Source organism: Oratosquilla oratoria, chromosome 7 (assembly GCF_046742065.1).
Source record: "Oratosquilla oratoria isolate Oo_2021 chromosome 7, ASM4674206v1, whole genome shotgun sequence".
Taxonomy (NCBI): domain Eukaryota; kingdom Metazoa; phylum Arthropoda; class Malacostraca; order Stomatopoda; family Squillidae; genus Oratosquilla; species Oratosquilla oratoria.
The window spans coordinates 8,568,222-8,594,174 of NC_134783.1; the positions used below are offsets into that span (position 1 = coordinate 8,568,222).

At 43.1% G+C, this 25,953-nt stretch overlaps 1 protein-coding gene across 1 annotated transcript in view; it reads right to left on the reverse strand.

The window, feature by feature from the left end:
- LOC143026987 (uncharacterized) overlaps window positions 1-24,430 on the reverse strand; it is a 132,035-nt gene extending 107,605 nt beyond the window's left edge. Inside the window, exon 1 of the mRNA XM_076187794.1 lies at window positions 23,536-24,430. The gene's annotated coding sequence lies outside the window, so the exon portion shown is untranslated. The remainder of the gene's footprint in view (window positions 1-23,535) is intronic.
- Window positions 24,431-25,953: the final 1,523 nt, after the last annotated feature.

Genomic DNA, 25,953 nt, shown 5'->3' on the forward strand with positions numbered 1-25,953 from the left:
CCGAGTCGTCTGCAATATATCTTTAATTTTCTTGAAAACCAAGCTAGTTACCATTTTTCTTATTTCGACCCGATATATTGCTCGACAATGTACATCCCTGTGACATATTTACTTAATAAATTGTGCGTACATAATTTCCTAAGTTAAGCAAATATTGTTTTACTACATGGACTGATTTGGAATTTTATTTATAATTTCAAACATATTTTTTTCATACCCGAATGCAAGTCGTCTGACGCCTCCGCAATCGTCATCTTCATTATTTACAGGAGTAAGCGTTTGAAAGTGTGACACTGAAAATGTCATGGTTTAGAACCTTCTATTATGAATGAACAAAATGGATGGGATTCATAATTTATGTCTTAGAAAGAAAAAGAGAAAATGGAACACGTCTGGAAGTGGTGGACATTTATAAACCAAGTGAAAAAACTAAATATATAAGACAATCGTGACGGCCAGGAGCAGTTAAATTTGACAAACGAAGACTTGGTAAGTTGTGACAATTACAATAGTTTCTCACTTGATTGCGATAGTAAATGTTAACCCTAGACCTCTGTGCGTGGTTAATTACAAATAATTTCCAGTAGCTTCGAACTAGATATATATGCAGATATATGTTTGATTGTTGGAGTGGAAAAAGAGCGGATTGCAACATCGTATTTCCTTGTAGCTGTCTATATATTTTCCAATTTGTTAGTTTACATTTTATTCAAGTGTATCATTTTATTTTTACTCCATTCGTTTGTGACGTATGGGGAGTATAGGTGTTCGAGAATGGGTACATTTTTAAAAGTGCACACCTACGTGATATAGCAATAGAAAATTAGATATTAATTTTGTAATTTATAATACGTCAACGTAATGAATGTTTTTCTCGGCGGAAATCAGTAACAGAAAAATTTGCTAAAAGCGATGCACAAACAAACGTAGCCAATTCGACTGCTTAAGACGCCATCTTTGTTTTGGTAGATGTGGAGGTCGAAGAAATCAAAGTATGATAAATTCGTCTATTCTAACCCAACCTGCATTTAGCAATGCAATAACTGTAATTCCATAGGTCATCAGGGTCGTCGTCGTCGTCGTCAGGGATGCTGACGGGCGGTTTTGGTGTCCGATCAGACTGTAGGGTGGACGTGAGTTGTATAGCTTTAAGAAATGCACGAATCTTGGTTTCGTAGGACGGTTTTTAAAAATATGTGGCTTGCGAAGTACTGAGGGTATATTCCCGACCCTATGGTCACAGCTTCGTTCGATACTTAGTGTATTTGCTTTTAGCGGAACTGGACAGACAACATGGCGTCTCGATCTTATGATCGCCGCTTCCTTCAGTAGTGTATTTGCTTTTAGTATTTTTTTTTACTTCCGTATAGAAAACCTATATTACGTTGATGTACTATAATTCACATAATATTCATTTTTCTAATACTATACCGCGTAGGTGTGCACTTCCGAAAAAATACCAAATTTAGTATCAAGTGACATCTGGTAACGAATGCATTTAGGCGAAATTAAGTTGCTCGCATAAAGATTCCTTTGAAATATGTGGTCTCTTTTTGGTTCGTTCCTGGTTCGGAAAAACCTGCGGCTGTGGAGTTTTAAGACGACAGCAGGGCAGGAGTCGTAGTAATGGATATGAATTGGAAAAAAAATAGGTTTTAGGAAGAACTTGGCAAGAACTGGTTCACCAACAAAGTGTTTAACGAATTAAATAAACTTAATAACCATGTAGTGAGCGCTGAAACAACGGTTTGTTTTAAGAGAAGGTTAGATAACTTTATGGATAGGGATTACAGATGGTAATGGACATGGAACTGCCTAGTGTAGACTTTAGGGTGTCTTGCAGTCTCCTCTACTCCTATGTTCTAGTCGGGGCACACGGGTCCGAACAAGTTGATTTGGGATTTCCAATCAATAGAAAATTTGGCTGCATGATATTCCTTATGGTCGCGTTGAAATAGCAACTGTACACAAGGAGACAAATAATAAAATTATTTTCATTAAATAAATAAATAAATACACAATTATATAGAAGAATGAATAAAAAGGAAGCTACTACATAGCTCTTATCAATAGGATTGATTTAAGTTGCTGTTAACTGTGTGTTATATTTTCTATCTGTGAGAAAACACTTTTAGTATGAAGGAATCTCATATTAGTGTTTAATATACAAAGGTTATGATATTTTTATCCTACTGACGAGTAACAATGCCAGTGGAAACGTGGAGGAGTCAACAGTTCCAGCCAATCAGCCAGTCTTTCTTCTTTACTATTGTGCAAGGGAAGTGTATTGCAGAATGAGAATTTTCTTGTTGTATTGCTGTTCATAGTTTAAAAAAAAGAGAGAATTTACTTCAGGAGACTCTTATCTGTGACACGGGGTCGTCACCTTTGCCCTTTGTTCTTTCTTGGACTCGTAGGGCCAATCTCTGGGAGTCTAGCGAGCGATCTTGGCAACGGGTCTTACCGTTAAGTCCCGTTGACACGGGGCTGGTTTAGTAGCCGCTGGTGCTAGATGCAAGTTAACCTACCCGGCAAATAAGCGTTGACACTGGGATAGTTTGGAGGCAATTTGACTGACTTTCTGTTGACATTGGGCAAGTAGAGGGATAGTTTACATGTCGCTTTTAGCACTAGCGGCTGCTAAACTAGCCCCATGTCAACGAGGCTTTAGCGTCCTTTGAGGCGTGAAAGGCCTTAACAATTTCAATACGGTGACGTCTATACTTTAAGGGTCTTGTTCTACCCAAGGCGGTTTTATGCGGTTGAAAAGGGGGGTGGGGTGGGGGGTCTCAACCCAACAGGACGCCGTTCATGCTGGAGTCCGCTTCTGAAACCCCCTTCACCACGTCATCACCGTGTTGAAGGGAGCCCCCTCAGACCCAACCCGGACAGTCACGAGGAGCCTGTTTGAGCCACCCTCCCCTCTCACCCTCCCTCCCTCCCTCCTTCAGTACGGTAATTCACTCCAGGGCCAGTGTTGCCGCAAATCCGGAATTCGTCTGCTAGCTGCATGGCGGGAACACCAGTCGGACGTGATTACGTCAAACATCCGGCGATGCTCTTTTGAATCGGAAATTCCGGATAAATTAGTTTCTCGTCAATTTCTAAAAAAGTAAAGCTTGAATAAATATAAAGAGAATATATACGTGTATTTTTAATATATCCACACCATTACCATTGCATTTTGTGTTTATTTATGTTGTCAGTAAAGTTTACAGAGGTGTAATGCTTGAGCCACTCGCACAGGAAGACGGGCCAGATTTTATGCGAACTCGAGCTTTAAAGGAACTCACTACATTCTTTGATGAATCTGATGACACAGAAAGTGATGATGTACACAACAGTGACGATGACAGCGAAGTAAGTGATGAAAATGATTCAGAACATGATGAAGGAAATGAAGAATCTAATACATATGTGGAAAGCGAGGATTTGTTCATAAGTAACGACGGCAGTGATGAAAATCACAATATTATTATCATTTTTCATTACGTTAGAGAGAAAAGTGATGAAGAAAATGAAGATAATAAGATATAATATCTAAGTCTGTGAGCACAAAAGGCAAGGGGAAAGCATGCATGCATATGCTGTTGCCTAATTCCTAAGAACAGATAGTCTGATAATAGAGTTAAAAATATATATCAAAGCTACATCTCGACGAAGAGGAATGTTTAAGGCTGTTACATTACAGGCTTATACGTACTGTTCACTACGTAACTTTGACAAGCGCTATGGTTTTTTCTCAAAATCATTATTGAAGAGAGAAACATATGCCACTAAAACAAATAAGTTATCCATTTGAAATGTCGTTTTCTATTATGATCTACTCTATGGCTAAGAAAACTGTATGAGACATTATTAGTGTTTCTTTTCTGTGTTTAATCAAAGAGTGTTCGTGGGACACTGGGTTATTTTGTTCAAGAAATACTGTGACACTGGTTAGAAGAGAATTGTGAGGACAGATGTATTACAAAAGACAAAGTCACTCCCAGGCAAGCCCTTATTATCGACATTCTATTGGCTAAGGTTTACCCAATCATAATAAACGGAGGATGAATTTTGCTATCTGGCAATCCTAAAGTTGCCATGTAGTCCATTCCGGATATGCTCACCCGGATTTGCGGCAACACTGTCCAGGGCTCTGTTTCGGCAAGCGCCAGCAGACTTCATTCTCTCTTTAAGGGGGAATAACCCCACTAACCTCTGTTAGAACTGGTCTTGGTCAGTTCGCCGGCTTCCAGCTTGGCCAAATTGTATTTCGCCAAATTACATTTTGCCAAATCACGTTTCGCCATATTACGGTTTGACAAATTGCATATTGCTAAGGGCATGTGCATATAGCCAAACTCGTCGGGTTGGACAGTTGGCGAAACGGGTAGGATTCGAGGTTTCAGGCCAGGATCTTACCCCTTCACTGAATACAATCGTCTGGTCTTTTCTACAACAGGCAATGTAGAGGGCGGCATTGTATTCAGTGTTAACACCACCGCAGCTTATAAGTAACTATATGGAGACTGTGTCTTCTATCGCAGTATAATTGGCAAAGGGTATTTTTATCACGGTTTTAACACAGCACAGCACTCCAGAGCATGGGTAGCACACGCGTGGTGGTTCGTCATGCGCGCACGCACACACACATACACATTTGATTTGTTGGTGTGGTTAGAGGGTTGCTACGCTGTGGTACCGAGTTCTTGCCCCCCTCCCCCCGCTCATGGCGTGAAATCTTCCATTAATACTGCAAACCGTTACTGACCTCCTTAGGGAAGGGGATGGTGGTGGTATGTATATGAAAGGTCACAGCATTACGCATAGATCGGATGAGATAAACTCTGAGCTCTCATCCGTGAGGTTAGTAGCTGTCTATCACGGGTCCCTTGCGTGATTCACGGCCATGGAATGTAGGAATACAGAAATACACATATGTATACACAGACGCGCACACATGCATGCGTGTGCTTACAGCATTGCAACCAACCCTGTGCAGCATATATGTTGGAAAAGGTCATCTGACACTGAGGCGAGGTCGGGCCCGGCATGACTAAACTACGAGGTCAAGGCGGGTGGGTGGGAGTAAGTGGAGGAGGAGGAGGAGGAGAAGGAGAAGGGGGGGGGAGCTTGAGGCACCTCGCATCAGGTCGGCTGGGTGCCACGTAGCAGTTGGCACCACTGGCAGTGCCAGCAATACTTTTCGAAGGTTGGATTGCATTTCCTTATATATGAATATGTTGAAGTTGAAGAGTGATGTTGAAGAGAAGATTAGATAACTTTATGGATAAAGGTGAAAGGTGGTAAGGGACATGGAGCTGCCTAGTGGATGCCTTAGTGTCTCTTGCAGTCTCCATTCTCATGTTCATAATTATGAAAAGGGGTCTTTGCTATTAGCAGTGATGGAACGGTTAAAAAACAAGTTCCTTGACACTTGCTGGTATTCACAAAGTGTAATTTAGTCGTGTTTAAGAAAGCAGTTTTTTGTTTCTTACAAGTAGCAATGGCTTGTTTTTTTTTTACTTGTCTGTGAATTAAAACTTCTGAAAACCAATACACGCTAGGAGAGCGTTGAAAATCTTGTATAAGATGTTGTTATTGTTATAAGGAAGTGAAAAAAAAAACATACAAGCCAGTACTTTCGAGATGAGTGTTGCTATTAACAATATACGCTTACTTACTCTTTTCTTTTTCCTTTCTCTATCTTCGTCTTCTAACGGCTGGTAAGATTGTATGTATTAGTTTGCTTAATGGTCACATATAGGATAAATATTTTTGCGTTTTGGGAAAAATGTAGACAGTTTACAGCCCTGTCAGCTCCTCCAAGGCAAGAATAATGTTTTTCATTTCGAAATCCATCAAGGGTCGACTTGACGAGCCCCATTTTCTTCCACCCCCGCCACACAAATTTCTTTTTTGCGCGCTTGTGAGAGACTGAGCGGGTTTCGTATAAGTTCGCAATTGTGGAAAAAAAAAGAACACATACGTGCATTATTATTTTTACTCTCACCGTTTCTGCCGCCATTGTGTGTTGCTAATAACGACCCGTGTTGCACTGCGCCATTGACGGAATCGTCTCGATGGGGCTTGAAACTACTTCCTGTGGGTTGCCTTCTCACACCTCCAGGCAACCACCTACCCACCCACTAGCACACCTAGGTGGTGAAGCGCTCGCTTTACATACGAGAGAAGCCCGAGTTCAAATCCTGTGTCAGACACCGAGATGTATGCTGGGAGGAAGACGTATATCGTATTTATGTCTGTGCCTTTGTCAGGCTTTGTCAGCCTTGTTCAGGCTGTCACCTCTCTTGTCACCGTTAGCCATGTAACCCACTGTGTTACTGTTATCGCCTTTGTGGTCCTCACTTATGGATATGGCAACTCGCTTCATTTAGTTATAATCTTCTGTCCAGGAGAATGAAAATGTAGAATTTTTTTATATCTTTCTTCTGTTAATTCTTATACAGCGTACTCCCTAAATCTTTTCAGAGGAATCCCCCAAGAGCACGTATGCAAACTCCTACGTGAGCTTTGCAGTGACGTATTGATTTCCTTAGTCCAATGATCTTTAACTTTATATCTAAGATCCTCCCCAAAGGGCGTGATCTTAATATTGTGAACCAATTGGATTCTCTTCTCCACTCTTTCACCAATCAGATTCTTTGTTTCAAGTCTTTACGGCAAAATTGTTTACTTAGAATAATCTCGAGTCTCTGCAACAACCCGGCTTCCATCCCTCTTTTCTACCAGCCTCTTACACAGGCAAAACGCACACACACACACATGCACACAAAGCCAGTCCAACACATACTTCACACTATAGTACTAAAGCCTTCTGTGAAGGCGGGGCACGCCCGTGTGACAAAAGAGAACACATCAATGGCCCCTGGGCCCTTAGACACGAAAGGGTGGGGGTGGGGTGAGGGTGTAGCTAACATATCCCCCCCCTCCCACACGCACATATACACACCTTTGCGTTCGCACACGGTCGTCACGTCCGCCAAACATAAGCTTCGAACACTAAGGGTGGTGCGAGTCGAAGCTCCTCCCCCCCCCCCGAGACCATTTGGCAGATTTTATTCTGGCTAGTGCATGGAGATTTTTATTCAAGTGAGTAATCGGGTAGCCTGGAGATAGATTGGTGAATTTAGGTGTTGGTTATGAATGAACACGCGCACATACATAACTTAGACACACACACACACATATATATATATATATATATATATATATATATATATATATATATATATATACACATAAAAACACAGACGCACACACATACATTATTCTTTCGATATTTTATTCTTACTAACGCTGAACGATTTTCTTTAGATGTGAAGGGGTTGAGTCCAAGGGAACGAGAATATGGGGTCCCACAGGTGAATAAAATCGTCTGCAGACAACCAGAATAAATAGCTTAAGAACAATCTCAGTCATCTACAGAATTAGTGAGATTTTTTATCCACACGATTGAAGGTGGGGACGTTAAGTCAATGAAATCGCCTGAGGTCACTGAGATTCGATATAGCTAAATGATGATTGTGGTGGAGGTGGAAACGGGGGACGCTTATATAAATGAATTCATCTGGCGGTAGCCAGAAAAAAATATATAAGAACGAGAGTTGCTTCTGCCTATCACTGCTGAAACCCCAAAATACCTTTGAATTTAAACGGTGGCCACCCGCATCACTGAATGCCATCTACTGGCACAACCAACTGTGGCCACTCGATCGGATGAACCAGGGGAGAGGAACCGAGTTCAGAAGGAGTCTGCACCTGTGATTACGTATGTGCGAAACGTCACAGTCTCCCCCACCGCCTCCATCCTCCTCCTCCTCCTCCCTGGCCGGAACCGGTCTGTCAGGTCGGGTCGAGCTGCTGCTGCTGCCGAAGTCAACAAGCGGGTAACCACGGACAGATTTCTTGCCACAGCCACGACGCTATCCATAACAGGTTACACGCCTCCATAAAGAGCATATATATATATATATATATATATATATATATATATATATATATATATATATATATATATATATATATATATATATATATATATATAACACAGAGAACCCACTGTCGGAGTGAAAACTGAAACACCGACAGTGGGTTCTATGTGTGATTTACAATTGAGGTGTCCAGAAACAGAGGGGCATCCCTGCCACTTTTACTGGTTTTGAGTTATAGAGGAGGCTTACGTAGTTCACGATCCGTGCTTAACTCAAACCAGTAAAAGTGGCGGGGATGCCCCTCTGTTTCTGCACGCCTCGAATGTGCTGTTACCTTTCTCTCTTGGTAAAAGCACAAGTGTGTGTGTGTGTGTGTGTGTGTGTGTGTTTACCTAGCTTTACCTAGTTGTATTTACCTAGATGTATACAGGATAAGATCTATGATCGTAGGGTCCTGTTTGTGCGTTCCCAATTGTCAGTTTTGACCCTAAATTCTCCCATATTATTTGGCTTTACGATTTCTTCATCCAAATAATCACATGAATCAATAACTCTGTATGGAAAATATGTACGTGTGTGTACGTGCATAATACACACACACGCGCGACTAGATGGCGCGGTTGGTAGAGTTCCTGGCTGCCACTACGGCGGTCTGGGTTCGAATCCCGCGGGGAATTGGGTGTGTGTGTGCGTGTAAGATCATTGCATTACCCATAGATCGGTCATATATGAACTCTGAGCTCTCTTCCGGGAGGGAAATAGCTGTCGATTACGAGTCCAACACGTGATCCAAGGTTATGGTGAAATCATGGTTAATCACACACGTACGTATGTACTAAGGTATTAATTTCTCCCATAGAAGGGGATTGTGTCTTCACGATTATGAGAAGGGTATATAAAAAAAAAAAAGAATGGGAGGCCAGAACCAGTTTCTTGTCCACATTTTATAGCCTTTGAACTATTTATGTAACTGTATCGCGTTCAAGAAGTACGGGTGTCGGCCCGATATCGCACCCGTTTTCGCGGTTCATGACATGATCGTCAAGAACGGATCTAGATGATCTGTTTATTACTGTCCCTTGATATCAATCACAGCATTCACAGGAAAGAGACTTATGCCCCTTCCATAAAAAAAGGTACCAGGTCGTCGTCTTCCGCCATACTTCGGAAAGTCTTAATGTCCAAGACTGCAGACCGACCGTCATAAACAGCAAGTCTTCACTCACCTCTTGCAAGCCGCCATCGTCTTTAAACCATAGGTTGACCGTCGCTAACCGATACAACCGTCAAGTAGAGGGTTTATATATGCCTCCCCCCACCCTCCACCCCCACCCCCTGGGTCTCGTCTCACTGCATGCCAACAGCATGCCATAAGTCTTAGGTCACTCACCACCACTTACAGGGAAATAGAATTCAGAGGCTTCCAGTATTCGGAAGGAAAACTCCTTTGGAAAACGTACCCTAATTGAACATTGAAAGGTGCTCTTCTCGTGTCCGGGAATTTCTAGATTTTGGATTTTTTCAGAATATAAAGTATTTAATAATTTCAGAGATTCCCAGTGGAGACTCTCTGCATATGAACTTTTCTACCCCATGATTCATGTGTCCAGTTTCCCATTTTTCTTTTTTGTAACGAAGTCCTGTCCTTGGTTGAATACTCGTAAAAGCATTTTGACAGATCTTTAGACACCGTAGCAAAAAGGGCTCAGATATTCTTACGGTAACCCTCTATCAACACGTCTGTTTTAAGGGGCTATCACACTGGGCTATTTTTTCTTCACGGACCCTACCTCCAACCTTCATCTGAATAATTGAAATATGACTTCATTTACAGAAACTTAAACTTCTCATTTCAACAGTTTGTCTGACATTCGTATAGGTTTACAATCTCTTGGTTCATCGTTCAGCTTTGCTGTATGAAGGAAAGATAATTTGGTACCTGGATTTTTGAAAAATAAAATATCGTAACCGAAGTCGTTGTTACTCAAACGAACTCTCAAGTGTCGACGTTGGTTAAGCCCGTGGAAGCCCAGTGTGATAACCCCTTTGAACTGAATAAAGTCTCCAGACGTTAGTCAGATATCTTTTTCAAACCTTGCCAGGATTTTTTTTCTTCAGGAATTGAATAAAATAGTTTAGCGTTAGCAGGAACAAAATTTGTAAAGTGAACCATCGCAGCATGAATCCCTTTGGCGTGAGGTCCTCAACTGAATAAAATCACCTGGCGTCAACAAGAATCAAATCAACATAGTCCTCAACGTAGCGAAGGAGGGGAGGGGTTACTCAGCACTTTTATCCCTGTGGGAGACTGAAGCTATTGCAACATAGGGCATACCAAGTTGACAAAAGACTTAACACAAACGCCCATTTGCTTCGGTTGCACGGCACAACGCGGCCGCTTGCTGCAGTTGTACAACACATCACGACCCTCTTGCGCCTCAGCGTGTTACGGGAAGGGATCGACCCCGCTTTTACTTTCTCCTCTTGTCGGAATACGTGACCTTATCCTCACCTGACCCCTTCCATCCCCGCCCAACCCCTCCTCCTCCTCCCTCTGCCATCTCTCTTCTTTTCCTCTTCTACCTCTCTCCTATGCCTCTTCCCACTCTCTCCTATCCCTCCTCCTCCTCCTTTTCCCCGTCTCCCCTACCCCTCCTATTCCTCTTCCTTTTCCACCTCCTCTCCTCTCTCCTATTCTCCTTCGCCTCCTCTTCTCCCTCTTCATCTCTCTTATCCCTCTTCCTTCTGGTCCTCTTCTTGTCTTTCTCTCCTCTCCTCCCTCCTCTCTTTCTTCCTTCTCCTCCACCTCCTCTCCTTCTCTCATGTCCCTCCATCTCTTCTTCCTCTCTCATGTCCCTCCATCTCTTCTTCCTCTCTCCTATCCCTCCTCCTCCTCCTCCTCATCTCTTCTCAGAAACAGCATACAGTATGCTCTTGCACACCCGGACACAACACACAAACCCCCATACATTCAAACGGAACACCATTCTCTTCCTCTCCCTCTCTTTCTCTCGGACAGCGTATTGTGTATAGTGTTTTAGTTGTGGTTAAAATAAATGGTGACAATGAATATACATTACAACTATGGTCGGGTTATCCCTAGCGAAAAGAAAGTTGGAAGATAGATGGGCCCCCACACTCTATAACTAATCCTGACTTTTGATGAATATTGATTTCGAACGTAAATAGCAGAGACGTTTGTATGTGATTCACCATGGTCTTCAATTCACGTACTGAGCTTGCGATCGACAGCTATTATCCTCCCGGGTGAGAGCTCAGAGCTTGTATATGGCACAATCTATGAGTAGTGCTGTGACCTTACACGCAACTTGCCCAATATAGCGGAGTGCTATTTTGCAGTGGTGTGTGTGTGTGTGTGTGTGTGTGTGTGTGTGTGTGTGTGTGTGTGTGTGTGTGTGTGTGTGTGTGTGTGTGTGCGCGTGTTTACCTAATTGTAATATAAAAGACCTATGCTCGTGGGGCACCATCTCTGGTCAAATGTAGCTTTGAATACGCTAAGGATTTCTTTAATGTACTGTTGTTTGGGAATGGATGCGAAGAGGAGACTGTATGAAGGAGTGATTGTGCCAACAGCACTGTATGGGGCAGAAACGTGGAACATAAGAGAAGAAGAGAGAAGGAGTTTGAATGTGTTTGAGATGAGGTGTCTGAGAAGTATGGTGGGGGTTACTAGGCTAGATAGAGTGAGAAATGAGGAGGTGAGGAGGAGAACAGGGGTGAAAAAGGATTTGGGAGATAGGGTTGATGAAAGAATATTAGGATGGTTTGGACACATGGAAAGAATGAGTGAAGAAAGACTAGTAAAAGAGGTATGGAAGGCAGATGTGGAGGGAGTGAACATGAGGGGACGTCCTAGGATGAGGTGGATGGATGGGGTGAAGGGGGCTTTGGGGAAGAGGGGAATGTCTGTTGAGGAAGGAAGGGAGAGGACGGAAGACAGAGGTGAGTGGAGAATGGTTGTATATGGATGATGTTGTGACTGCATGAGGAGGAATGGGCGGGGAAGTGGGGGGTGGGGTAGTGTGTGTGAGTAGATTTTGACGCAGCCCGAAGGGATTTCTCCCCGTCCTCGCCTTATATGCAAAGGGGGACGGAGAGGGGGGGTCGCCGATTAAATGAAGCGGCCTCGCTGTGGATGTACTGTGTCTTGCGACACTGCTTCTGACCCAGGGCGGTGGGCAGGGTGCAGGGATGACCCGTCATCCAGGAGGTGCTCAGATGAGAGGAAGGGTGGGAGGGGTGTGGAGTGTATTTAGGGATGAAATGGGTGGGAGTGTTTTTATGCCTTTCCCTTTTTGGCTACCTCCCTTGGAAGGGGGAAAAAGCCTTGGTATATGTATGTATGTATACTGTTGTTTGTTATACGAGTATATTACTGTATTCTACTGGTAAATGTATCTGAATGGAAAACTGTGTGTGCGCGTGCGTGCGTTTGTGTGTGTGTGTGTGTGCGTGTGTGTGTATGTGTGTGTGTGTGCATGCGCGCGCATGTGTGTGTGTGTGTGCATGCGCGCGCATGTGTGTGTGTGTGCATGCGTGCGCATGCGCAGGATAGGTGTGATGTGGGGTACCGCCTGATCCCAGCAGGCCAGACTGAGCCTTCACCAGGGCCCCTTGGCGGCGACCTGCACTGCCCCACTTACCCGGGCGCCCCCAAGGCCGTCCACCGTGATGATGGCGTTCCCCAAACTGCGACGTCAGCGCCGCAGACCCCTTCTGGAAAATGGGGCAAGACTTGGCAACGTCGCAACTCTTCCTAGTCGTCACTAGTTGGCTGTTGGAATAAACTACCAAAGCCGAAATATGAAGCTAATTGAAGTAATCTCGAGATTGAGTTTTAACTTTCCGTTGTAAGCGGGAAGTGTGTGTGTGTGCGTGCGTGCGTGTGTGTGTGTGTGTGTGTGTGGGAGTTGTCCCTGTAGCCGAATGAAATGGCATGGCAGCCGTTGAAATAGAATAATGAAGACATAAAAAGCAGCGAAAGGTATTGACATTAATTCGTTCGTTTGGGAGGAGGTTTCCCTCTGCTGAAAAAAAATCGTCTTAAGCGAAAGTGCTGATGGAACGAACGCGCGCGCCTTGCTTGATAGCCCGTCACGCTCAACCCCATTCCGTACCCCGTCACCACACAGTCGAACTTCTCGTCAAATATTGTGAATTTGAAAAACTAGAAGATGACTTCGCTTATATTATTTTAGACTTCCCTAAGGACAATTCCTCAATGTGTCTAATATTCGAATAGGTTTAACTTCTTTTAGTTCGTGAATCCGTTTCACAATATCTGACGCAAATGTGATGTGACATTTGGAGATTCGAAAAATAAAGATTTTTAACCTTAGTCGTTTCCACTCAAACGAACTCACGTGAGTCACGTTTGTGTAACGACGACGACGACGACGGGGGCTGACTGCCGCCGCCGAGCTATTTCATTCGTCTCCGTGACAGCCATCTCCCTCCCCCTCCCTCTCCCTTGTTGGAGGGAGACCCGATAAAGAAACGTTGCTATGGAGGAGATGGGGGCGCACCTTTCGGCCAGGGATTGTTTTATTCGATGGCAATACTCAACGGGTTCCCGCCCACACCACACGCGGGCGTGCGCACACATACACACACACACACACATGCATATAGTATGCATACACGCATATGTACCCGGTGTGTGCGTGTGTGTGTGTGTGTGTGTGTGTGTGTGTGTGTGTGTGTGTGTGTGTGTGTGTGTGTGTGTGTGTGTGTGTTTCACTACGGTCTTGGATCACGTGTTGGACTTGTGGTCGACAGCTATTAACTTCCCGGATAAGAGTTTAGAGCCCGATCTATGGGTAATGCTCTAACTCTACACACACACACACACACACACACACACACACACACACACACACACACAACTCCTTGACCATCAAAGTTGGAGTGCCGGCTACTAGTACAGTGATGAAAAAAAGATCCTAGGCGGGATGTATGTGCGTGCGTGCGTGCGTGCGTGTGTGTGTGCGTATGTATATATATGTGTGTGTGTGTGTGTGCGTATGTATGTATGCATGTATACCAAGCACGGGGAAGGCTTCTGAAGATGATGTAAGAGCGAAACCGTCGCCTGCGGTCCTGAATGTCCGCAGCGAACTCTGGTGTGTCCTCGACGTGAGCCGAGCACTCGGACTACGGGACCATCACCATCACTACAATTACCACCACCACAATGAGAACCACCACAGGAAGTTTGGTGGAATGAGAATTTGGCAAAACAATATGGCGAAATGGATATTATTCGTGGTAAAGAGCAGATACGCTGCTTAGATAGAATAGGTCTGTCTTTCTGTCTGTCTCTACCTCTAGGGATCATGTTCAGTCCTGTTGGGAGAACACAAATTAATGCACGTACCGAATGCACACATACTCCAGCTAACCGTACAACTATAGCTTGGCTAAGTGTGTGTGTGTGTGTGTGTGTGTGTGTGTGTGTGTGTGTGTGTGTGTGTGTGTGTGTGTGTGTGTGTGTGTGTGTGTGTGTGTGTGTGTGTGTGTGTGTGTGCGTGTGTGTGTTTGAGCGAGAGAGTTGGGAAGTTCTCACCCAGGACACGCAAAGAGCTTACTCCGTAACTACAATACACATAGGCCTAACCTTCACAAAACGCACTCGGACACACATTACCCACAGCACAAACACGGTGGTGGTGCCCAACATCAGCTACGAATTTCCCAACTAAAACTTGTTGAAATATATAACAATACGGCAGATTATAATGTGTGGTACTAATACGCCTACACGGTGGATACATATCTTTTATAGTCGTGTGATGATACTTTGAGATCGTAAGGGTATTTTGTATACTCAATACCATTTGGCATTGCTTTTATCTGTGTCGCGATATCCATAATCTTCCCTTTTCGGAGATATTAAACAATAAGGGGTGGCCGTATCAGAGCACACATTATGCATGATAAAAATCATTAAATAAATGAATAGTGTGAATGCTCGTACAGTTTTCTATAATTTATGGCGTCACCCCGTAGACTGTGTAACGCTTTTGTTTATGTCTATTACGATATCCAGAATCTCCCCGCTTGCAGGCAAAATAAGTACAACTAAACAAAAACTCCGAGGACCCGTAGTACCGTTTTCTATATTTGGTGGTTGCCTCCCGTAGACTTTATCACCCGTCTTGACACAAGTTTTGTGATCCCCCTATCTAGCTGCCGGTGGCGTGAATACAAATGGAGTCCGCATTCACATATTTGGTCTCCCCATGAATATTCGGACTATGTTGCGTGTGGTCTTAACAGACATGATAATGCACCAGAAATCGGCCTTACACGGCACTCTTAAGCTAGATAAAAATCGCCTGAGGTACCTCTGCTTTTCGGAGTTTTAAAAGTATCTGTATTGCTGGTGTATGTGTGTGAGTTGTAGCCTACCTTGCGTTCTGGGAATATTCGAGTATTGGAAAGGAATCGAACTTCATCTCGCTACCGAGAGGGGGTGCCACAATGTCACCCCTTATTAGGCTTTTTTTGAGTTATCCCTAGTATATTATTATATGGTTACCTGTGACTCAGTCTATATTCTTTACATTTGTTGATTATTTCCTTTGTATTGATATTGGCTTGTATTGCACGTAAAATTATTTTATATTGAAATAAATCTAATCTAATCAAAGCACAGAGATGAATGGATTTGTCTGTTGAAAGCCAGGATACGAGGAGTGGCAGCCGGTACCGAAGAGTCTAATAAGGATAAGGTGTATCCCTCTTGCAACCGACAGGGTGCCACGGTGGTGAACGAGACATCCTGGTGGGACCGGGAATAAAAGAAAAGGTGTCAACCGATACACAAGGGGTGCAGGGACATGTAGTTAGCTGTAATGTGACTTCAATAATAATTTTTACATTTTGCTCATTCTAAACCAAACAGCCACATTTCTATGTTCTATATCACTAAGGTCTGAGAAAAATTTAAGACTCTCTTACATGACAAGAGCTCCAGGTAAGTGGCTGGAGTTGTTGCCACTAAAGTGATTCTCTTTTTCCTGACACCATAGTGTGAAAGAAATGTGACTTTTGGTCTTGAAATGTGTTTCCCACGATGTGCAGTCATTGGGATCAAGATATGATGGAATGTGGTTCAAAGTAGGAAGGCCGAGCGAACTTTCGTTTTCGTTGATTTCTCGGACAGAGGAACTTGTATTTACCCTCTCTTTGACTGGCAGCAAGTAATGGTGTTAGGTTGCAAGGAGTCCTTTGCCTAATGTAGGGTTAAAGGTGTGTGCACATGCGCATTGTCGCGTGTTGGATCATGGGTAGCCTACACACAGACACACGCAGGAAAAAAATATTGGGTGTACCCAACGCACACACCTCGTAGATTCTTATCCTCTTTCGCAGGCGTCCTTGGGTTGTTTGTCCTGTGGCATGGATATCGCCTACTGTTGAATAAAATGATTTGTGATACCCTTTAATCCCCTGACATAAACAGGCTCTTCATTTATAATGGGTAAAATCGCCTGGCGGGAACCAAAGCAGGCATAAGGGGTCGAATAAGCGCCAAAGGGTAAATCTCGGTTTCTGGTGGAACTAAAGCAAAGCCCCCCACCCCTTAACACATACATATACACACCTCACCGAGGCCAAACAAGCCGTCTGATGAATGACAGTTGTGGGTGTGTGGGTTTTGGGGAATAGGGGTGGGGAGGGATGCCTCTGGACGTTCTGCATGGCCAACTTGGCACCTCTCTCTTTCTTTTTCTTCTTCCCCCTCCTCTTTCTCCCCACCTCCCCTTCTCTCGTTCTCTCTCTCTGTCGCCCTCCCGAGATTCATAGCAACCCGTTGTAACTTGATTCGCTTGCAACAAAACCGTCACGCCCCCTGCGTGGAGATGTAGAGCTCTGATGGCACGCGCTCACGTACGCTCTTCCTCTCTCTCTCTCTCACACACTGAATGAGAGAGGAGACTACGATCATGGTTCTAATTCTGTATGTTAGAATTAGGTAAAACACATACACACACACACACACACACACGCACGCACACACATACATAGAAAGAGGAGTCTACAGACATGACTCCAATTCAAATCTGTATGTTAGATCTAGGTATAGCACGCACGCACGCACACACACACACACACACACACACACACACACACACACGACTCGATGGCGCGGTGGTAACGATCGCGGCCGCCACTACGGCGGTCGGAGTTCGAATCCCGCCCAGGGCTGATATCATTTCAGTATCGCTGCGCTGCGAGTCGTTACTCCAACTCTCGTGGGCGGGGAGTTGGGTGTGTGTGTACTTGTAAGGTCAGAGCATTACCCATAGATCGGTCATATATGAACTCTCTTTCGGGAGGGAAATAGCTGACGATCACAAGTCCAACACGTGATCTGAGACCATGGTGAGTCACACACACGAAATACAAAAACAGATGATTCTATTTAGCGTCCTCAAGAATGGCGTAATTTCTACGTAATTTAATTGTTATGGTATCATGTAGTCAAACGATTTGCTGGTGTTGGCAAAACTTCTAGTTTTCTTGTAATTGATTCAAGAAAACGTTTCAGATATTTTTAGTGTTTATTTTCTCTGGAGATCAGTAGGTCTCACACAAAGTGTATATAAATTTAGCTAGCCTTTGTAACGCTATGACAGACTTTATTTGGCAATGGAGCAGATTCATGCTGCATGATACAAGTTTAACTTGTATCATGCTGCATGATACAAGTTTAACTTGACAGAAACCACCCCTATCTCTCTTCAGACCGGGCCTGCATCCATCTCTGGGATGGATACAAGGCCTTGCTTGTCCCAGGTCATGATAAAATCTAAATTGAAGGACTAAATGGTGAAGTGGGTTGCGATCTTTACCCTCTTCAAGCCCGCATAATGTGTTCTCCACTTTACACTGTTTTAACTTTTGTGAAATAATCAGAAGTTAGCGAATTTTTGTTTATTCTCTTTTTTCTTCTTTGAATTCTACAACACAAACTCGTGCATCAACACCTCTCATCCAGTCACTGATGACTTCACTCGCTCGCATCGATGAGAGCGACATGACGTCACGATGTAAACAAACAACTAAAGAGATGGCGAGGGGGCGGTACAGGCAGCTGACATTCGATGCCCCGCTCCACCCTGGTGCAACACTGAAGGCTGAACACCCCTTCGGTGCAGGAAACGCCTCCCAGCTGTATTAAATTCTCTCGATCCAATGTGGAAAATTATTTGTAAAGTGCGCCACGGAATTGGAAGGGGTTAGTCAAACCTACAGCTCGGGCTAGCCCTCGTGTGAATAGATTGATAATATTATTTGGCGTTAAAGTTGTATTCAGTACAGTCATATGAAAACTGACATATTCTTTAACCCTTGAAGACACATTATGATCGTGTTGAACTTTGAACATGGTGGCTTGAAAGGAAGTTAAAAATATGTGGATTAATTTGTCTTCAGAGTATATGGCGAAGAATATTCTAATTAATTTTCAAAAGTTGCCGGCGACTTTTTTTTTTTTTGGGGGGGGGGCAATGTTTAAATGAAAGCATAGTGATTTTTTTTTTGGGGGGGGGGGAATACGTCTCTACGGTCCAACACGTTCACGTGGCAATTGTGGTTCTTCATACACACACACACAATATTATATATATATATATATATATACATATATATATATATATATATACATATATATATATATATATATATATATATATATATATAGATATATCCAGATTTCTAATTAGCAGTATACAGTATAGTAGTCATGGCCTCTGGTCATCTGAACCATCTCTTCATTGCATTTTTTCCCCAAATAGTGCGGTCAACAAATGGTCGAGACGTTCCACAGATTTTTTTTTTCCTGAAACCAGCATACTCGTGGACCACATGGTTGTCGGCTTGACTCCACTGCTGTTGTAAAACTTGTGATTAGGGCGTAAGTGCTCCAGCACCAAGAAGCTTATATAAATAATGTTTGAACATTCTCCTCCGTCAGGGCACACGAAGGGCTATTCTGGCATACTTGCACATATAAATCACTGTTTCAACACAGGACTGTGTATGTGAATGCATGATTACTGTATGTTGTGTGTGTGTGTGTGTGTGTGTGTGTGTGTGTGTGTGTGTGTGTGTGTGTGTGTGTGTGTGTGTGTGTGTGTGTGCTCGCACACAGCTGTATTCTTACCCAGCCTCCTCTCCCCAATAGCGAAGGGCACGCAACGATCCATAAATAGATAGAGAGGAAGGGTGAAGTCCGACCATACATGCAGGTACCTTGTGGGTGGGGGATGGTCGGGGAGAGGGGGGAGGGGGAGCAAGAGGTATCTTCGTGGGTGAAGTATTCAGCTGGTCTCATCCCGGAAGGTATACACCTTTTTTATTATTATTATTCTGGATGCCCTTGGGCGATTTTATATCATCCTTCATGTGCTACTGCTTCGGTAACAAAGGGATTACTTTGTGTATAACCATATGACGCATTTGGATGTCATAAAGAGCAAAAGCAAGGCCGTCTCTCATTAATCGTTGAAAGAGAACACGCCCCCCTCTGCATCCAGCGGCAACCTAAGCTGCACCTAAGCTCAAGGTCACACCGTCACTCCTATGTGAGAGGGATTTTGTGGTGGAGCTGCTAGAGCGCTCGGCTCGTGTCTTAATTAACGCTCTGGGGAGGGGGGATGGTCCTTTGTATAAAATCACCCGTGGGGGGTTACCAGACCAAATGTACGAGTGAAGGACAGAAAAAAAGGGGCTATAATTTATGACCTTCATCCACAACCGTAATTCGAAGGATGCAGGTTCGAGTCCTTTCCTCTTTTACAACGGAGTCTATAATTAAGCCCATAACTAGGTACTGATAATTGCTTAATAATCATTTGCATCCTTTGAAAGAATTGATATGCAGTTAACAGTGACACAAACTGATTATTCCCATTTCGCCAAATTGTTTTGGTGCAGGAGTGCAACCTGAGGGTTGTGTGGTTTCGGACACAGCATAGCGTTCGCTTCTCTATGCATGGCTCTAAACAGTGTGAAACCGAAGATAAACCGGACACTGTATATTCTTTATACATCTTTTTCAGAGGAAGTTGATCATAGAGCAATGAGAGGATTATACCCTCACTCCGAGCATTTAGTTTTCACAACAAAAAGATGTTTGATTTAAATATTAACTATGAAACAGAATAGAAATTATTTCACAAAGCTTGAAACTTTTGTTTCCTATTGCGTTTCACTAATACATTTCACACGGGTATGGATCATGTTCATTCTCCTCTCAATTTTCCGTTTATGTATATACTTATTCATTCACTTGCTTTAAGTATTCACTTATTTGTATTATTCAAATTGTTTACTTTATTTGATTTGTATTTTTTTTACAAGGAGTTTGTTACGATATAGCTGCCATTTCCTGGGAAGAAGCAAAATAGGTACAGGGTATAATATCTACTTAAGTTAGTATATTTTCGTTTGGTTAACGCCAAGGGATTCTATTCAACTATGTGGCACTATTCCGGTAGCGAACGGGTATGAAAGTTTTTATTTTTTATGTTCCCTTGCAGGACCACCGGCCTATCCTCTGGGGAAGCCGTTACATAAGAGATTGAAGCAAAACGTACAGTCATTTTGCCGAGTTCAGTGAGAACCTCGTTGTGTTATCACAGTTTGATCAGAGATGTCGCCTTGATATCTGCCACCAGACAATGTTTTCAGATGTGACAGATAATGAATTTCACCATTAAATCTCTCTCGAGGATAAAACTAAAACCTTGCACTCCCATCTGTCAGAACAAAAATACACGACAACAATATTGACGATCTTTTGAATCAAGTTGTAAAAAAAAAAAAAAAAAAAAACGGTTTGTGTGTGTATGTATATATATATAAATATATATATATATATATATATATATATATATGTCTGTGTGTGTGTGTGTATGTGTACATATACATATACATCGTGCAAGCTGGATCTGTTGTTCTCGCAAATAATTAAATGTGAGTGTTAATTGTGACATTAGCACACGAGAAAGTGTGTCATGTTCTTAAAATGAATAACTAAAACAAATGAAAAAAATCCGGTGATCAATAATTCCTTCGACGTATCAACGTGCTTAATTACACAAATATCCATTAGTATAAAATAATTATAGGGGCACAATAACGGATGCCCAGTGTCTCACGTGAGACAATCAAGTATATTACACATTATATATTATGCTCTGTATATTGTATATTTTGGCGCAAACCAAAGGGATTTCTCCCCGTCTTCTCTTTTTTTTCTGCATGAGGGGATAGAGAGGGAGGTTTGCCAATGAAATGTAGCGGTTTTGCTGTGGATGTGTTGTGTCTTGCTGCATTGCTTCTGACCCGGGGCGATGGGCGGGATGCAGGGTGACCTGTCATCCATGAGAAGCTGAAAGGAGATACGTGCCTTTGGCTTGGCTACCTCCCTAATAAGAGGAAAAGCTCATGGTATATAGATACATTACTCTTAATCATAATAAAAATTTTAACCCTAAAAAAAAAGAGAAATCTCTTGGATTTAGTCAGAATAGAATATGTAAAGGGCGCTACCATAGCTCACTGGTTTATGTAGTAACTTTGTAGTAAGTGAAAGTGTCTTCAGCTGAATAAAACCATCTGGCGTTAAGCAGAATAAAATCAGGAAGGACATCATACCAAAGGATTTTGAACGTCACATACAGCGAATTTTTTTTGCTAATTGATGTCTCCCCCTCTTTTCTGATTGAAAAGTTGAGGCCACTTTGATAATTCATTAAGTATATAATAGTTGTGATAATAATAATAATGAAAGAATCACATGCCAAAAAGTAACCAGTGTGTGTCTTTAGATTCAAAAGTGTACACAAGCTCACACAGCACATATTACTACAGCTACCCACAAGTACACCGATAATATATATATATATATATATAATATATATATATATATAATATATATATATATATATATATATATATATATATATATATATAATATATATATATATATAATATATATATATATATATATATTACACGCACGCTCACACATTCTTCACAGAAAATTACATAGCACACACGTTGGACATAAATGCTACAACAGAATCTGTTGCACCATAAAAGAAGCAAAAAAGCACAAAAAATAAATCACAAAAACTTGACAAATCGATACGCACGCGCTGACATTAAGTCCTCCAAGAAATCTAAACCCCGTGACTCTAAGATTAATTTCCTTCAATAAAATCGCCTGGCGACGACAAGGATGGACACAGGCCGTATATAGGAGTAAACACTAAAGTATTAATCGAGATGGGTTCAAACAAAAGCACTACAGTAATAAAAAATGTTGTTTATAGATTTGTTTAGTAAAATCAAACGGTTTTATTCTGCTGAGGTGTCAGTTCTTTTCCAGTATAATGGAAAAAATCGTTTTTGCATTTTATTTTTCCTTTGGAATGGTTAGGTTTGGAGCTATTGGACAACGTAAGTATCTTGATATCCGTGCTTGCGTGCTTCTGGAATTTTATTGAGGTGGCCTTCTATGACGTGACGGTCTGGATACTGTTGGGGATAGGCCAGGAGTCTACCTGGGAGCTTGTCAGAGATCATCAAAGCTGGGAGAAGGATAAGCGCGGGCGTGTGATGTCATAACTTTAGTCTTGTTTGATTAACCGTATTGTTGGTTATAACAGATTACACTCATCGGTTATCAGAAACGCAGGCCCGTATACAAGAATCAAATGACGTGCATGTACGTCTTTAAAAATGTACATATGATATGTGTAGCCTGAGGCAAGCCTGTTCAAAAGTGCTCAAAATGCTCACACAAATGCACGTTCTATATACTCGCAACTATATACATGAATTAACAACTGTATTGTCTTGGTCATCAATTTCTATATATTTTTTGTCTTTGATTTGCAAAGATGTATTATTATGCTAAACGAACTTAGAGCTTTGTGGTTGCATGTTTGCGTGTGTGTACGTGTACGTATATGTTATCACATGCATACACAGGTACACATTCATGAAAATACGCTAAGGCGTGGAAACGATCACACGAACACACACATACACACACACACACACACACACACACACACACACACTATCATGGAGGCTATACGCAAACGCACAGGCAAGGAAAATATGTACACAGTACAGATGTACAAAGTCCTTTGACACGTACACACACACATAAAAGTTGAAATGTACACACGCCCAGTGAGTTCTGATGTACACATACGCAAGAATACGCGCACGTGCACTCCTTAAACTACACAAATACACACACACACAACCACAGACATTGCATACACATGCTAAAGAATGTGCACGGACGTACATAATGTGTTCTAATGCGTACACACGAAAGCACACTGTCTCAAAAGTTACACACGCGAACGTACACAGACGCGGAAAACCATGCACGCATGTACGCACACACATACAACTGAACGCAGAGAACCCCAGCATACCAATGCCTCAGCCAGGGAACACAACACACGTAGACTTGCTTATGTAGGATGTGTCCAGTCTCCATCCTTAAAAGTTACATAACAAAATCCTTCTAACTCACCTAATCTACTCAAGAGGTCGAGCCGACCGTAGGATTCCAAGGAGCAGGTCTACACAGGATCAATTGGACGCTAAGAACAGCAGTGTTTTAGTCTTGGTGGTCATTAATTTTTATCTTTTATTTATCTTTTTTTTTTTTCGATTCACATAAATCTGTTGGTCGGTTATTTGTGTTGGTTCGATGTTTAGGTCAAGAGACACAATATCACTTACTTCAACTTGAAAGGCAATTTTTTCAGGTTTGGGTGGTCACACTCAAAAACTGACGTTAACGTTCGTAAGTCGAGGCGGAAGGCGAAGAATAAATTCACTCGAACAACAAGGAAGTCTCAGGGGCTGGCGTGACCCCAACGTAAGTCTCGTAAGAGTCCGAGCCCAGGTATGTTCAATTTCGCCTTAAAATTTCTTGAAGGGCTTCCTGTGGTCGTAGTGGGGCTCTCATCGTAGCATCCCTCCCTCCCAGCCCCACCACCACATACACAAATCCATCGCCAAGCACCACACCACACCACCACCACCACCACCTGCACAATTCAGCAGCTTTGGAAGAACGGACTTCCTCCTCCTCCTCTTCGTAATTCGAACTTATTCTCTTTTTTTTTTTTTTTTAACGCACGCAAAGAACCACCACGAGATATATTTCGCCGATCACCCTGACCCTCGCAGGCAGCCTGGACCTGCACACTTCATAATAGCCTCACACACGGAGCGATCACGATCCTTTGCACTCTGCAAGGTGACTTCACTCCTAGGAGGTTGCAGGAACCACCCGGCTATCCGGACGTCGGATGTGGGACTAACGACTGCAACGTACGAGGAGGCAATTCGAACGGGCAACGGCCACCGGAGCCCCACTCCTCTCACACTCGTGGTTCAAACCTCACTGACGAAGAAACGGCCACCCTCTGCCCCTACCGACCCCGCCAACGTCTTTAAGGCAGTGGAGGGGGAGGTGCGGAGGGGGGGTGGGAGGAGGAAGCGAAGGGACGGTAAGAACCTTAGGAGAAAAGAAAGAGGGGTAAGAAGGGGAAGTAAACGTTAAACTGAATCACATAGAGACTTTGTAGTGGAAGATGGTGAAAGGGGCGGGGAGTGGGGCTGGCGGTAACGGCAAAAAAGCAAGGGTGCGGGTGAGATGAGTAGGGGGATGTGACGCGCTGGGGGCTTGTAAGGGTGGGGGGGGAGGTAAAAACGATATGGGGAGTTTGGGAGTGCGGAAGATCATCCCCCTTGGGAAGTAGGAAGTGGGAAGTAGGAGCGCTGGAAGTTCTTGAAGTTCAGTGCAGTTGTGAGTGGCGGTAGGCAGGTGGCTGGGAGGAGGCGGGTAGGTGGCTGTGGGTGGTTGGGGGGAGAGGGCAGGTGGCTTGTGTACGTTAGAGGGCTGGAACGGGTCGGGTAGATACAGTATATCAGTTGGTTTTGAGGAGAAAAGGGTTTTCAATGAGTAAGAAACTTCAACTGAAAATTTGTGGACTTACGTACAGACGGATTGCTGGGGAAGGCAGGAGGGGCACGGGGGGAGGAGGAGGAGGAGGACAGAAAACCGGTAACTGGGATGAGAGGGACCGGTGAGAGGACGCGGGGTACCAGTAGGGAGGAAGCAGCTGTTCTGAGGTAGTGAAGGAGCGTGAGAGAAATGGGAAATTATTAATATGCCAAACGAACCGAGACGATTGTGCTTGTGCTTGTGTGTGTGTGTGTGTGTGTGTGTGTGTGTGTGTGTGTGTGTGTGTGTGTGTGTGTGTGTGTGTGTGTGTGTGTGTGTGTGTGTGTGTGTGTGTGTGTGTGTGTGTGTGTGTGTGTGTGTGTGTGTGTGTGTGTGTGTGTGTGTGTGTGTGTGTGTGTTTGTTTGTTTGTTTGTTTACCTAGTTGTATTTTACGGGAAGGGGAGCTATGTCCGTAGTACCCCGTCTCTGTATCTCGCCATGTCTAATTTGCTCTTAAATTTGTGCACTGTTTTGCACACACTAGTGTTTCGTCTAGTATATTCATACATCCACCACTCTGTGGGGAAAGCTGTTCTTTTTCAGGTCTCTTCTATAACTGTCCTTTTTGAGCTTCCTTCCATGTCCTCTTGTGTTTCTCTTATCCCAATTTAGTAAGTCTTCTCTATCAAGGACTTCCATACCTCTCATAATTCTGTAGGTAGTCAACAAGTCGCCTCTTTCCTTTGTGCCAGAGTCGGTATTTCTAGTTTTGACAATCTGTCTTCATATGACAGTTTTGATAGTATTGGGGCCATCTTCGTAGTTGCTCTCTAGATTTTTTCAACTTTCCTTGTATTCTTTTTAGTACTGGGTGACCATAATGTCGCTGCGTACTCCAATTTAGGCCTTATCAGTGTGACTAGTATTGTCTTTACCATTTCATCATCCAAGTAAGTAAAAGCCACTTTTATTGATCTTAGCAAGTTATAGGT